The sequence below is a fragment of the Macaca nemestrina genome, chromosome 9 (assembly GCF_043159975.1).
Source record: "Macaca nemestrina isolate mMacNem1 chromosome 9, mMacNem.hap1, whole genome shotgun sequence".
Lineage (NCBI taxonomy): Eukaryota > Metazoa > Chordata > Mammalia > Primates > Cercopithecidae > Macaca > Macaca nemestrina.
This window is the reverse complement of record NC_092133.1, coordinates 127,938,321-127,953,125: the sequence shown is the minus strand read 5'-3', so window position 1 is coordinate 127,953,125 and position 14,805 is coordinate 127,938,321. Positions and strand designations below refer to the sequence as shown.

Here is a 14,805-nt window from a genome sequence, read left to right as displayed (position 1 = left end):
GCACATAGAGAAGACTAAAATAGGATATCTAAACATGGTAGCTGAGGAGCCAAGGGCTACTCTAATATATACAGAGCTGGCCACAAAGTACGCTAGCCAGGAAACTGCTCTGTCTCAGTCTGCAGGGCATGCCAAATAACAGTAGAAAAATAACAAGACTGGGAAGATCCTATAAACAAATCATTTCTGAGGGTATGCACTATATGTGTTTGGAATGAATGTTTTTGATTAGCTTCTTGGGGATGAGGAAGAGGACGGTGAGACCCTTAGAGACACGCCATGCTGCAGGCCGTGTGTTGTACGGAGTGAAGTAGGAAGGTCTTGGAAACAGTAGGGTAGTGACTGAACTCTGTGGTCCCTGCCCTATGTGCTTCCTCATACCACGTGAATCTCTTCCGGATTAACAGGTAACCAACATGAACTAGAAAGGTACCAAATTATTAACCTTCCAGGGGGTCCTACACATGTATTGGCTCAGAAATTGACAAGAAAACAGTAAATACAACACGACATATAGGAGCAAGTCTAAAACATAATGAACATGAAGGATTTAGAGAGTTAAGACACGGTAGATGGTAGCTGCACAGTACAGTAGACGCTGAGACTTGAAGTAGACCCTGAAAAGAGAGGAGAAGTTACATTTTCCCGCAGGAGTGATTAGTTTTTTTTTTTTTTTTTTTTTTTTTTTTTTTTTTTTTTTTTTTTGCAGGGAGACCCATGGCAGAGCGGGGACCAATGAGGGGGAATCCTCACTGGAATCCAGGCTTTGGACAGGAATGTGAGCAGGTGAGTCAGGACCAGCTGGCGGAGAGATTAAATTCCTGCCAGAGAGAGATTTTAGAGTTGATCTAACAGACAATAGGGAGTGAGTTGCTTTTGTTAAACAGGTGATGCTAATTAATTGAGGGTACCCAGGAGTCAATCAGCAAGTTAGCAGCTGAAGAAGTTTAGTGTACTGAAGAGTATTTCCTTTGGAGAACTGCTCCCAAACTGGTCCAATAAGAACCACTCAGGGCCAATTGTTTCAACTGAAGATTGCTAAGCCGCTCTTGCAGCGCTCATTTCCATGGGTTTGGGATGAAAGCAGTATTTCTACAGGCTCATAGAGTAACTCTTATTTACACATAATTCTCTTATAGGTGGTTAGAAAATATATCTTATAACAGACTTAGTGTTTGCCATCTGGGGACTTTTGGTCAGATTAGACAGAAAAAAATTCCCTAATCTTGGTGAGGAAAGCAAGAACTTGAGTGAGCTTCATTTGAACAATCTAACATTTTCCATTTAATGGCTTTAAACGAATCCCCCAACTTTTGGAGTGTTTTGTATTATTAATTCGTTTCTGAACTGCGGTATTTATAAAAAAGACTTGTGCAGCTTAAAATAAGACATTCCATGAAATTGCCAATATTACTAAATGGTTTATAATTAATTATCCAGTCTGTCCAACCATTGCATTTTGGTATCAACGGAGGATTTTTCTCCTTCTGACCAGTAGAGGGGGCTATAACTCTTGATATGAATAGCTGTTTTTTCTAGACAGAAATTATATCACTGACCTGTACTGTTGTTGAACTATTGTACCCTTGAATTTATAATTAATATACTAGAAATATAATGTGGTGCATATTTTTCATACTTTATCACTTTAGACTTACATACATTATTTATGGTACCGCTTGTTTTATATCTCCCAGTATAAACTTCTTTGCCAGCCCAAACAGACCACAATTATTAGGATAAATGTGGCTCTTTTCTTGCATCCAACATTACTTCTGCCTTCCCCCTTTTCTGGAACACCAGTGGTTACCATTTGTTTGAATATAACTTGCTTGCTTGAAACCCAGTTCAGCAACAACTCTTTAATAAATCCTTCTCTTATCTTCCACTTCTCAATTTGCATAGCGTGATTAAACTCCTATTTTATTGATGATGATCAATTGATTGAATGAAAGGGGGACTCACTCTGCCACCCAGGCTGGAGTGCAGTGGCGCGATCTCGGCTCACTGCAACTTCCACCTACTGGGTTCAAGCAATTCTCCTGCCTCAGCCTCCAGAGTAGTTGGGATTACAGGCATGTGCCACCACGCCCAGCTAATTTTTCTATTTTTAGTAGAGATGGGATTTCACCATATTGGCCAGGCTGGTCTCGAACTCCTGACCTCAAGTAATCTGCTCACCTGGGCCTCCTAAAGTGCTGGATTACAGGTGTGAGCCACCACGCCTAGCCTAAGCTATTTTCTAGTGCTTAATACAACTGTGTATTTTATGTTTACTAAATACATCATGATTTTTATTATTCTCCTATTAGATCATATGTAAATTTCTAGAAAAAGTACAAAATGCCCTGTTAAGTTTGAATTTCAGATGAAGTAAATTTTTTTTTTTTTTTTTTGACACGGAGTCTCGCTCTGTTGCCCAGACTGGAGTGCAGTGGTGCGATTGCGGCTCCTTGCAAGCTCCAACTCCCGGGTTCATGCCACTAAATGTTTTTAACTAAATCCCATAAAATATTTGAGACATGCTGACAATAAAAAGTACTTATCCAGAATTCACATTAACTGAAAGTTTAGTATTTTTATTTGCTAAACCTGGCAACCTTAATTATAAACACTTTGGTTGTTGAGTCTTTGTCTTGTTCACATTCATGACCACAGAGCATAGTGTCAATTTATAGTAGCTGCTCAATAAATGAAAGGGTCAAGATGTTATATGTGGCCAAGTTATTGTAGAATGAACATTATTTCTTTGAATAACTGCTTTTAAATGATCTCCACTACTATTACATTAATGTGTTGACAGTGAATTATTATTCATTCTAAAAAAGAAATACTTGTAAGGAAAAACTTTGTGCTAAGTAGAAATTTAAGGATTTAAAAATAAAAATTGGAGGGAACATTTGAAAGATATTTAAGTGTCTTAAAATATCTCTTTGAGTTGTTAAGAAACATGATGTGATTAAGAAAATTCTCTTGCCAAATGAATCCAAGAAAAAATGTATGATTTTAAAAGATGCATGATGTGTTGAATCAAGACATACATTATAAAAAGATGGTACCAGTAATATTCATTGTTTAGAATAATGAGTTTGTTCCCATACTTGGACTTGGAAGGGAAAGAAAAGGTGCTATACAATCGGGGTAGTACCCTGATTGAATAAATATATTTTGTATACTTAATCTAAAATATCTATAAGTCTAGCTACCTTAAACCAAATCTCGGGCATTTCTCCACAAGCCGCTTAGGCGTTGGGAAAGATTTAGAAAAGAACAAACCATTATAATTAACCTCTATCAACAGTTAAATTCTGCACAGTCTGTCAAACCTTCCTCTGACAGTTAGAAGTCTTACGTTGGGTGATCTTATGTCCAAGTTCCATCACAGTCAGCTTGACACGACACTGATATGTAGAAAGATGAAATTATATTGACATAGCCAATTTAAAGGAATAGCAGTCTAAAGCAGAGGATACACACACACGTGCACACACACACATATGTTTGCACATGCACACACACCAGGACAATCACAGGCGACTGAAACTTGAACGCAATTTGAATCTCATTAGCAACAACGAAATACAATTTATAACAGCGAGATACAATTCTTCACCTATTTGCTAAAATAAAAAAAAAAGATACTACTCAATACTGGCAGCACTTCACACACTGTTGGTGGGAGTAAAAATTGGTATATTCTTTCTAGAAAGTATCTTGGTTTTATATATATATACATACACGGATATATATATATGTATGTATATATATACTTTACCTAGTAAGAGCCTTTTTATAAATTCTCAGGAAAGAAACATACAGAAACTCATATAAAGGAATATGTGCAGATAATCTCATTACATTTGGAGGAAGGAGGGGATGTTCATCCTTGGTGGCAAGGTAGAGCAGCTCCCTTTGCTGGTCTGCTTCTTGGGGAACAGGCACTATTGGCCCAAGATTTGCTTTATCACATAGGACCTTTTATTTCTGGCCCTGTTATTGTCTCTTGTTGAGATCTCTCTCCCCCCGCCACCACCCTAATCCCCAGCCCCCTTCACAGAAGGCCTGATGAGGTCCTAGTATTTCGCAAAGGAGTAGAGTTGGAGGCCTTGCTCGGCTTTTATTCCTGTGGCCTGGAAAGACAGGCCTCTTTACGTCCACCTCTTTTCCAGGTACATTTCTGGAATTTGTCGTTTTCGTGTAAATATTTAAGTGTTTAATGAAAACAAGTGGCTGTATAGTTGGCTATTAATATTTATTAAATAATATTTCCTTATTGAGTTGAAGTGCTACCTTTAACTTATAATGAGATCACCATTTGGGGAACATTTTCTACTCTCAATTTGTTCACTGATGTTTCTGTATATTCCCTCCATAGGCTTTTAAATTTTGTAAATACGTAAGGGTAACTTTTCTTATCATTCTACTTCTTCTTCTGGCTTTGTATCTAACTCTAGAATGAGTCAATGGGTTCAAGGTCAAATGATCCTGTTGTTCATATGGCTTTATCTGGTGTGAAGAAATGGAGTCACAAAAAGTCTGGGATTAAGTTCCTTTTCTCTGTGTTCCATGGCAGCCTCATTACTTTACTTTATTGAATCTCCTTATTACCTCTACAATACATTGTGTCTTCAGGCCAGGACATACCCATCCCTGATTCCTCTGTGCCTGGCTTAGAACTGGTACCTTGCCCAAGCTTCTTACTTTATGGGTGTCTTACTCAGTCTAGGCTGCTATAACAGAAAGCAATCAAGATAGATGTGAGCTTTAAAGATTAAGAACTACATCTCCATCTATTTAGATTGTTTGTTTGTTTGTTTTGAGTATGAGTCTCTCTCTGTCACCCAGGCTGGAGTGCAATGGTGCAATCTTTGACTCACTGCAACCTCTGCCTCCTGGGTTCAAGCAATTCCCCTGCCTCAACCTCCCAAGTAGCTGGTATTACAGGCACCTGCCACCATGCCCTGCTAGTTTCTGTATTTTTAGTAGAGATGTGTTTTCACCATATTGGCCAGGCTGGTCTCTTGGTCAGGCTGGTCTTGAACTCCTGACCTTGTGATCTGCCCGCCTTGGCCTCCCAAAGTGCTGGGATTACATGCCTGAGCCACCATGGCTAGCCCATCTCCATCTATTAATATGTTCATCTCTGCTGTGAATCTGGAGAAGCACAAAGGGCTGTGGATAAAGCAGACATTGGGATAGATTTTCCCAGTGATCAGGACTGCTTGCCGGTGCTTCTGATTATCCTTCCTCTGTTAGTGTGTTGTTCTAAGGAAGGCTGTAATTAAAGCTGTAGCCTTTCAAGTTAGAATTAATTTTTCTGGAATTTTATTTTGTTCTCTGGGAACAAGGTCCGCTCCATCCCTTGCCAGTCATATCATGTATGTATTATCTAACTTACAGACATTCACATTTGAAATACATTTTCAAGAAAAACCGTTAAAGTGACTGATCTTCCAATTTAAACAAAATTTGGGACAATGAATCCTACATTCAACTGACTTTTAGGATTCAGTATCTTTTCCCTGTGGCCTCCTGTTTTCTAAAAGTAAATCTTCAAAATAGTATTTTGCAATTTCATAGACCTTTTGGTATTTGAACCACTTTCAGTATGTTTCCGATATATTTAATTAATTCTTTCTACTTTATTACAATAGAATAATATATTTCCACATTATTCCTTATGGTCATTAAAAATTTTAAATATCAGGTATCTGGTTCTTATCTGTTCAAAATGAATCCAGATGTTCACGTACCGCATGGGTGCCAGATTTTTTTTTCCATCCTAGGCTTAACTTTGGAGAATAAATTTGGAACAATTCTGTGGGGACTGTTGGTCACAGATGGCTGAGTAATCATAAATCCTCGGGTGGAGATAGAGTCCTTCTGGATAGCAGTGTAGAAACTGATTTTCATAATTTAAAATACTCAACCCTGCATCATCCACGTAAACAAAAGGTGTCTCTTGTTTTTTTCTTTTTTAAAAAAGTGACATGTAATTAGCTTCTAACACCTTAATTTCATGTTTACTCTTAACTTTATTTTTTGGCGTCTCTTCCAGAAATTTGTTCCTTCCCTCCAGGTACAAAAGGGTTCAGTTTCTTTCAGTTAAAAAAAAAAAATCCCTCTTCTTGCTGAAAACTTTTGCTTGTATCTCGAGTTGGGTTATAACACACTGTCTCTTCTCATCACCTTGTCGCACAGCATTATAATAATCGGTGCATATATGTGAGCTCCTTCAAGGCAGCGATTGTCTCTTATCAATCGCTGCAACTCCACTGCTTAGCAGAGTGTCTGGTATATAACAGGTGCTAAGTGAAAAATGAAGAATGGTCTCTTAAGTCAGAGGTTTATACTGCATCATGCTTATTGTCCAGTAAAGGATAAAGGAAGGCTTTAGTAAGTTCTTTAGTCATTTTACTTAAAAATGTTTTAACTATTTATTTTATAAGCAAAAGGAAAGTTATACATTCTTGATTTGCAGAAGAATTTAACACAATTTCTAGGCGCTCTTTATTACATTTAAGAGCTTAAAACAGTTTTTTTTTCTGATGCTGTTAACTTTATCAATCAAGCCCAAGTAAAATCTGGTGGCACACTCGAGTTAGGATAATTCATGAAGGGGCAGTGGTGTTTTGTAAGGGGACTACGTAAAAGTGGTAGCCAGGGAGCCAAGAGAAATTCTGAGATGGTGCAGTGCCTTGGGGCTGATATACCAGGCATGGCCAACCTTAGGACCAAAAGGAAGAGTGGAGATAATGGTATTGGAAATTGAAAGGAGAACATCGTGTGTTTTGAGAACTGTGACCTTCTGTGGAGGGACATGACCAGCCTGAGGCAACCAACTATACTTTCCTCTCTCCCTTTGATGGTCTGCTGGGACTCTCTATTTGCTATCCCAAAAGTAAGCCTGAGGGAAGGAGCACCTGTTGCTATTGGCCTTAGGGGTTGACCTTCCAAGCAAGAAACAAGATGGCGGAGGATGGAGAGTAGATCGAGGGGAATGACAGATCTGGGGCACAGTTATCACAGTTTATTATACTGAAGGTACTTTTTCTGTGGAATAGCCATCCTGCTGAAAGAAAGACACAAAACCAGAAAACAAATGCTCAATGTAGTAGGGTCTGCCTTTTTTTTTTTTTTTTTTTTTTCTTTTTTGAGTGCATTTAAAGCAATCCTGGCCTTCAGGAACTGCAGTAGGTGGCAAGATATGATGAGCCCAAGAAAGCCTTCAATTGTATAATATTATCCCAAATGTGAGTTGTGTTCCATCAATGGCACTGCCTTTGGCCTCACCTTCATATGGAGTTCAAGACCACATTTGCACTAATGAGGTAGTTTATCCTATAAGAGAATGCATTTCTCAATGCACTAAAATGCTTTCCTTTTGCATCAGTCTTTTTAAAAAATAATGTAGAGAGATTTCTCCAACTGGATTCACTCTGTGTGGCCTGCAAAATGCAATTTGTTTTCTAAATGCTATATTATCTTCATCCACTGCCTTCAATTTAAATTTTAGTAAATGGTGCTTTAGTTCTCTGAAAATTCTCTTTATGCTCTATATTGGACTTAAGTAGATGCCAATTTTCACATATCTGGCTAAAAAGAATATTGATGTCTAAATAAATTTGAGAATAGAAGACTTTATACATATTGATTTTATCACATCACAGATATAAAGCATATATTTGATACTTACCTGAAACAGGCATCCTGATACAGCAAAGAAATGCCTTTAAAAATATGTATACATAGAATAAAAAAGTTTTCTTTTCAGACAAACAGGCCAAAGACGTTCAAACAGGAAAGCCAGTCCATTTAGGCAGCAGACTTGTCACTGAAACCATAGTTTGAAAATCACTAGGCCATGTACAAAAATAGCAGAGTTAAACTGCTGCATTATCACAAACATGATGTCTCATAATTGGACAATAAATACCTAAATTTGAAAAATCTAAAGCCCTTTGGAAAATATTAATTTAGTACAGCCAGCAAGTTAATCGCCTTTTTTTTTTTTTTTTTTTTTTTTTTTGAGATGGGATCGTGCTCTATCACTTAGGCTGAGTGCAGTGGCATGATCGTAGCTCACTGCAGCCTGGAATTCCTGGACTCAAATGATCCTCCTGCATCGGCCTCCTAAGGAACTGGGACTACAGATGCACACTACCAGGCTTGCCTAATTTTTATTTTATTTATTTATTTTTTTCCAGAAATGGGCTCTCAATGTTACCCAGGCTAATCTTGAACTCCTGACCTCAAGGGATTCTCCCACCTCTGCCTCACAAAGAGGTAGGATTATAGGCCTGAGCCAACACACCCAGACTTAATGAACATGTTTGAAGTAAAACTTCCTGCAGTGCGAAGGCACTGCCAGGTGAGTAGCTTTTGACAGTGTTGGGCTACGTTTTATCACAGATAGGACTGACTCGTTTTCATTAAAAATCAACTCATTTAGGTAACAGCACACTTTGACTCAATACATCAATATTTCTGTATGTTTTTTAAAAATAAACAGAACGCCTAACCTTCTAACTAGTTATGAAAACATAAAAATATCTAAGATGAAACTTCTGCAAAGAGAACAAGGTTTGGAATTAAGATGGTCCCAACGGAACTGACTGCATTTAGAAAAAAGTCAGCATGGTACAATGAGACTCATTTATAAAGAGGAAATCTGAGATTGAACTCGTTATATTTTTCCATTGAATTGGAGGTGGTAGTTAATAGCTTAGGCTAGGGAGCCTGACCACCTGCATCTGCATCCCAGCTCAACTCTTTTAGGAGTCACAGGAGCTGGAGAAAATTATTTAGCACTTTTTTTTTTTTTAATGGAGTCTTGCTCTGTCCCCAGGCTGCAATTCTGCCTCAGCCTCCCGAGTAGCTGGGACTACAGGGGCATGCCACCACGCCTGGCTAATTTTTGTATTTTTAGTAGAGATGGGGTTTCACCATGTTGGCCAGGCTGGTCTTGAACTCCTGACCTCAAATGATCTGCCCACCTCGGCATCCCAAAGTGCTGGAATTATAGGAGTCAGCCACCGCGCCTGGCCTGTTTAGCCTGTCTGTGCTTCAGTTTTCTTGTTTGTAAAATAGAGATTCTCATATAACTACTAAATGGGATTGCAGTGGGCCTTAAAATTACTGTATGTAAAATTCTTATAATAGTGCTTGGTATATAGTAGTGTCATGTAAGTATTAGCTATCATTATTAATTATTAAATTGAGTACCACTTTATTGACTGACAAGTGATTTTGTGTAGGTTACCTAGTCTCAGTACATTTCAATTTAATTGACATCAAAATATGCTAATGGGTGCCTCACCTAATTTTGAATGTTTTTGTGACTATGTATTTACTCAACAAACATTTATTGAGCCTCTACTCAATACCAGGCAATGTGATAAATATTGGGAAAAACATATTGAGTAAGAAGGACAGTCCCAGTTATCATGAAGCTACAGTGAAACAGGCAATGTTGACATTCTGGTGTGTAGAGCTCATGGTGATATAATTGGGTCTGAGAGTTGAATGACGCCCGATCTCCTATCTTATGAATGACTCCAGCTCCAAAACCATCCTTGTAAATATTGTATCTCTCCAATTGTCAAGGATGTCCTGTCTTATTCTTCAAGTTCTAGCGAGCCCCTCAAAGTTTAAAACTCTAGGTCAATAATCCTGAATTGTAACCAGAGAATAAGATACACCATAGACACACCACCTAGAGAAGAGAGTGGGCAATGTGATATTCCATATGCCAATCCTGCCTTCTGCATCCCCGTCTGTGGCCATCGGTGATGACATGAAGCTTACAGTCAAGCGGCTTTCCTGTACCACCACCACCATGACTGTACCCTACCAAGGCCTTGTTGGGGTCCTACCTTCAGTGCTCACAAACAGGACTTGAAGACAGAAGGTCTCCAGGTCCTTACCTCACTTCTCATTTTTCTTAAGATCCCCCCCTAAGTCAATGAATTAAGGGCCATTTTTAATAAATGAAAACGCATTTTGTTGGATTGATTCATTCTTATTTTAGAATCTGTGTCTGTCAACATCAGTGGAGCTCCTCTGGGTCTCAATACGTTGTGTAACATTTCTGCTCATGTTCCTTCGTGTTTTCATGTCTCCTTTGGTGCTTAGCTACTGTTTAGTTTGTGCCGGTTGTTGCAATTGCAGAATTGTTTATAGAAATAATTTGAGGCCTAGGATGGTATCTTCCTCCTGAGAGGGCTTTACATGTGCCTTTTCCAGGCCCCTGAGAGCGGCAGCAACCTGGGATCATCTCAGACCAATTTCAGAGACTGCAGTGCTCTGAAGCTGGACTACATGCCCTAGGAGGGCCTGTCGGCTTCTGGGTCACAGTTACTTTGGGGACGTCAAAATTCGGGTTTCCACCCTAAGCAAACCCCTCCTCCCCAATGTGGGGGAGGGTCCCATACTTAATTCCTCTCAGCTTTATCCTATTAGCCTGTTACAGTTCTTCTATCCCTTCACTTCTCAGCCACTCTCTCTGCAATCAGTGTCACTTCTAGTGAAGAAGTGACCTTAAAACAAAGGAGGAGGAGGAGGAAGGGAGAAGGAAAGAAGAAATGGAAAAGAAAAGGTATATGAAACAAATTTTGATTATTGAGGGAGTACAGGCTATTTAAAAAATAATAGTGCCAGGGAACCTGAATCAGAAAAAACTGCAAAAAGGTTTGTGAATAAAAGAGACGGTTTGGGGTCTGTCTTGAAGTTCATTAAAAAATACTAAAAATCCTTCTCCTCTGTAACAAATTCATTGACCAAACTGTACAGAAAACATGTCTCCAATTTGCAGTTGACTGTACTATGAATTAACTAGGAATTCCTTTGTAAACATTGTAATGATGACAAAATGAACTGAGGAGAGGGGATGGGAAGGAAACAAGGGAATAGGATGGGATGGAAGATTGGGGAATTTTTGGTAAGACTGAGACTTTGCTATGGTCTGAATAAGTCCCTTCAACATTCATTTATTCCTAATTACCATTATGGTGGTATTAAGAAGTGGAGCTCTTGGGAGCTGGTAAAATCATGAAGGCTCTACCCTAATGAGTGGGATTAATGCCTTCATTAAAGGGGTTGAAAAAGATGACTTTGCCCCCTTTGCTCATGTGAGAACACAGTGTTTGTCCCTTCCACTGTGGGAGGATGTGATAAGAAGTGCCATCTTTGAAGCAGACAGACCAACTCTCCCCAGAGACTCAATCTGTTGGAGCCTTGATCTTGGACTTTGCAGCCTCTGAACTGTGAGATATAGACTTCTATTATTTGTAAATTACCCAGTCTGTAGAACTTTTTTAAAAAAATAGCATCACAGACAATTGCAAACCCAGGTTTTTGGATCCAGAACCTGTGAAGCAACCAGTGTTCTGATTTCTATCACTAAAAGTTAACTGTAACTGTTCTAGAACTTACCATAAATGAAATAATAAAGTATCTATTCTTTTGTGTCCTCTTCTTTTGCTTATAATTGCTTTGAGATTCATCCATGTTGTTGCATATTTCAGTTCACTTTTTTCATTGCTGAATATTATTCCATGATACTAATATACCACACTTTGTTTCCCCATTCATCTTTGATAGGTTGTTTCTAGATTTTGGTTATTATGAATAAGGCTGCTCTGATCATTATTATTTTTGTGGTTAAATTTCTAGGAGTAAAGTTGCTGGAATATGGGTGGCCAAATATTTAACCTTATACAAAATTACCAAAGTGATTGTTCCACTTTACACCACCACTGACAATGTGTGATCATTCCAGTTGTTTTCATCGTCACATAGAGTGTTGCTGGTCTTTCAAATTTTAGCCATTCTGCTGAGTGTGTAGTAGTATCTCATTTTTTTTTTAAATTTGTGTTTCCCCAATTAATCATGATTTTGAGAGCCTTCCATTTGCTTATTGGCTTTTAGTATAAGATTTTTTTTTTTTGTGTGAAGTGTCTGTTCAAATCTTTCACCCCTTTAAAAAATTTGAGTTGTTCATGTCTTTATTTTCGATTTGAAGGAGTTCTTTAGGTGTTCTGGGTATGCGTTCTTTTCCGGATATGTGCACTGAGAGTCAAGTCAAGCACTTCCAGTCAAGGACTTCTCCATTTAGTTTCAAGTTGACAGGTAAAAATCAATCATCACAGTAGGGTAATTCCTCCATCTTTGTTTTACTACATCAAGAATATCTTGACTATTCTAGGTGAGATGGCTGGCTGTGTTCCCACCCAAATCTCATCTTGAAATGTAGCTCTCACAATTCCCACGTGTTGTGGGAGGGATGTGAGGTAACTGAATTATGGGAGCGGGTCCTTCCTGTGCTATTCTCATGATAGTAAATAAATCTCATGAGATCTGATGGTTTTATAAAGGGGAGTTCCCCTGCAGAAGTTCTCCTCTCGTTTGCCACTCTGTGAGATGTGTCTTTCTCTTTCTGCCATGATTGTCAGGCCTCCCCAGCCATGTGGAACTGTGAGTCCATTAAACCTCTTTCTTTTGCAAATTGCCCACTCTTGGGTATGCCTTTATCAACTATGTGAAAATGGACTAATAGACTTGGTTCTTCGCACTTCAATATAAATTGTAGAATCAGCTTGTCAATTTCTTCAAAAAATCATGTGGGAATTTTTATTGGAATTGTGCTGAATCCAAAGATCAACTAGGGGAGAATAGGTGTCTAAACAGCATACACATACAATAAACTTGGCCTATCTTTCTATTATTTAGATCTTTCATTTCTATCACAAATAGAAAAATCTATATTCACAAGCAAAAGAATGACGTTGAACCCTTCAGCAATAGTTTTCTAGGAACACTGTTCGTAGAAATCTGGTATAGCGATCTGGCATGTCTTTTGTTAGATTAATTACTAGGTATTTGCTTTTTTAAATGCTATTGTAAATGGTATTCTATTTTTATGTTTCATTTTCCAATTATTTATTGTTCTTATATAGAGATGCAATTGATTTCATATATTGATTTGGCATCCTGAATCCTTGCTGGATTCTCTTATGCACATAATCATGTTTTCTGCTAATAGTGACAATTTCATTCTTTACTTTCCAATATTTATGAAATTTTAAAATATTTATTCTGTTGTTCTTACTGCTTTGGCTAGAACGTTTACTACATTGTTGTATAACACGGTAAAAATTGATAGTCTCGCTTTTCTCCTGATTGTAAGGGGCAGGGCTTAATATTTAACTATTGGTATAATTGTAGCAGCAGAAATTTTTTTAATCCATGAGGAGTGCTGACTTTTGCCAAATACTTTACTACATCTTTTGAGGTAATTACATAATATTTCTCATTCATTTTGTTAATATGTTGAATTACATTGATTGATATTTGAATGTTAAGCTAATCTTACACTTTGAGGATTGGGGAGGAAAACTCCACCTAGTAATGATGGATTTATTATTCTTTTGATATATTCCTAGGTTTAAATCGCAGTATCTTGATTTTTGTGTCTATGATCATGTAGGTTATTTGTCTGTAATTATATTTTTGAAATGTTTTAATTAGTTTTTTTAAAAAACCATGTGGCTTCATGAAATGAGTTGAGAAGATTTTTTGCCTCCTCTATTTCTTGAGATAATTTGTATATAATTTTTATTATTTCATATTACTTATTTGGCCAATTTTAAATTGGGTTTTTTGTTGTCGTTTTTGAGTTTTAGAAGTTTTCTATATAGTCTGGATTTTAATCCCTTATCAGAATCAGATATGTAATTTGGAAATCTTTTCTCCCAATCTGTGGGTTGTTTACTTACTATGTTGATAGCGTCTTGTGATCTATGTTAAAAAATTCACGAAGTCCAATTTTTCTACTTTTTTCTTTTGTTGCCTATACTGTGATGTCACATTCAAATCATTGCCAAAGTCAGTCTCATAAAGTTTCCCTGTGTTATTTTTCTCAGAGTTATATAGTTTTAGGTCTTACATTTACGTACTTATTTTGAGTTAATTTTTAAATATAATGTTAGGTAAGGGTTCAACTTCATTATTTTGCATGTGGATATACATTCTTTTTCCAGGGCCATTTGTTGAAAAGACTGATTATATATTAGGGATTGTTTCTGGGCTCTCTAATCTATTCCATTGCTCTATACGTCTGTCTTTATGCCACTAATACACTATTTTGTTACTGCAGTTTTATAGCAAATTTTGAAATCAGGAAGTATGAGTCCTCTAGCTTTGTTCTTTTTTCAAGATTGCTTTGGCTATTCTGCATCCGTTGAGATTTCATATGAATTTTAGGATAAGGTTTTCTTTTTCTGCAAAAAATAGGAATTTTGATTGGATTGTGTTGAATCTGTAAATCACTTTGGATAGAATTAACATATTAACAATATTAATTCTTTCAATCCATGAACATGGGATATGTTTTTCATTTATTTATCTTTTAAAATTTCTTTCAGCAGGATTTTGTAGTTTTCATTGTATACGTCTTTTACCTCCTTAGTTAGTCCCTGAGTATTTTGATCTTTTTGATGCTATTGTGAATAAAATTGTTTTTATAATTTCTTTTTCATATTGTTGAAATGTTAGTATATAGAAATACCGCTGATATTTTATGTATTAATTTCTGCTACTTTGCTGAATTCATTTATTAGTTCTGTCAGTTTTTTTTAAAAGAATCTTTAGTTTTCTACATACAAACTTATATTGAGAGATAATTTTATATCTTCTTTTCAAATTTGGAAGCATTTATTTATTTTTCTTGATTCTTTGCTCTGGCTAGAACTTCCAGTACAATATTGAATAGAGGTAGTCAAAGCTGGCATTCTTACCTTCTTTCTG

The 14,805-nt window shown here is 37.2% G+C and overlaps 1 long non-coding RNA gene across 5 annotated transcripts in view; it reads left to right on the top strand.

Moving 5' to 3' along the window:
• Positions 1-14,805, top strand: part of LOC112427779 (uncharacterized) — a 194,587-nt gene that overhangs the window by 95,899 nt on the left and 83,883 nt on the right. For 4 of the 5 annotated variants that reach the window (XR_011608240.1, XR_011608239.1, XR_011608237.1 and 1 more), the window contains 2 exons: positions 710-786; positions 8,208-13,480. This is a non-coding gene — a long non-coding RNA (uncharacterized lncRNA). Of the gene's footprint in view, positions 1-709; positions 787-8,207; positions 13,481-14,805 lie in introns of those variants that run through there. The other variant, XR_011608238.1, reaches the window with a different exon arrangement.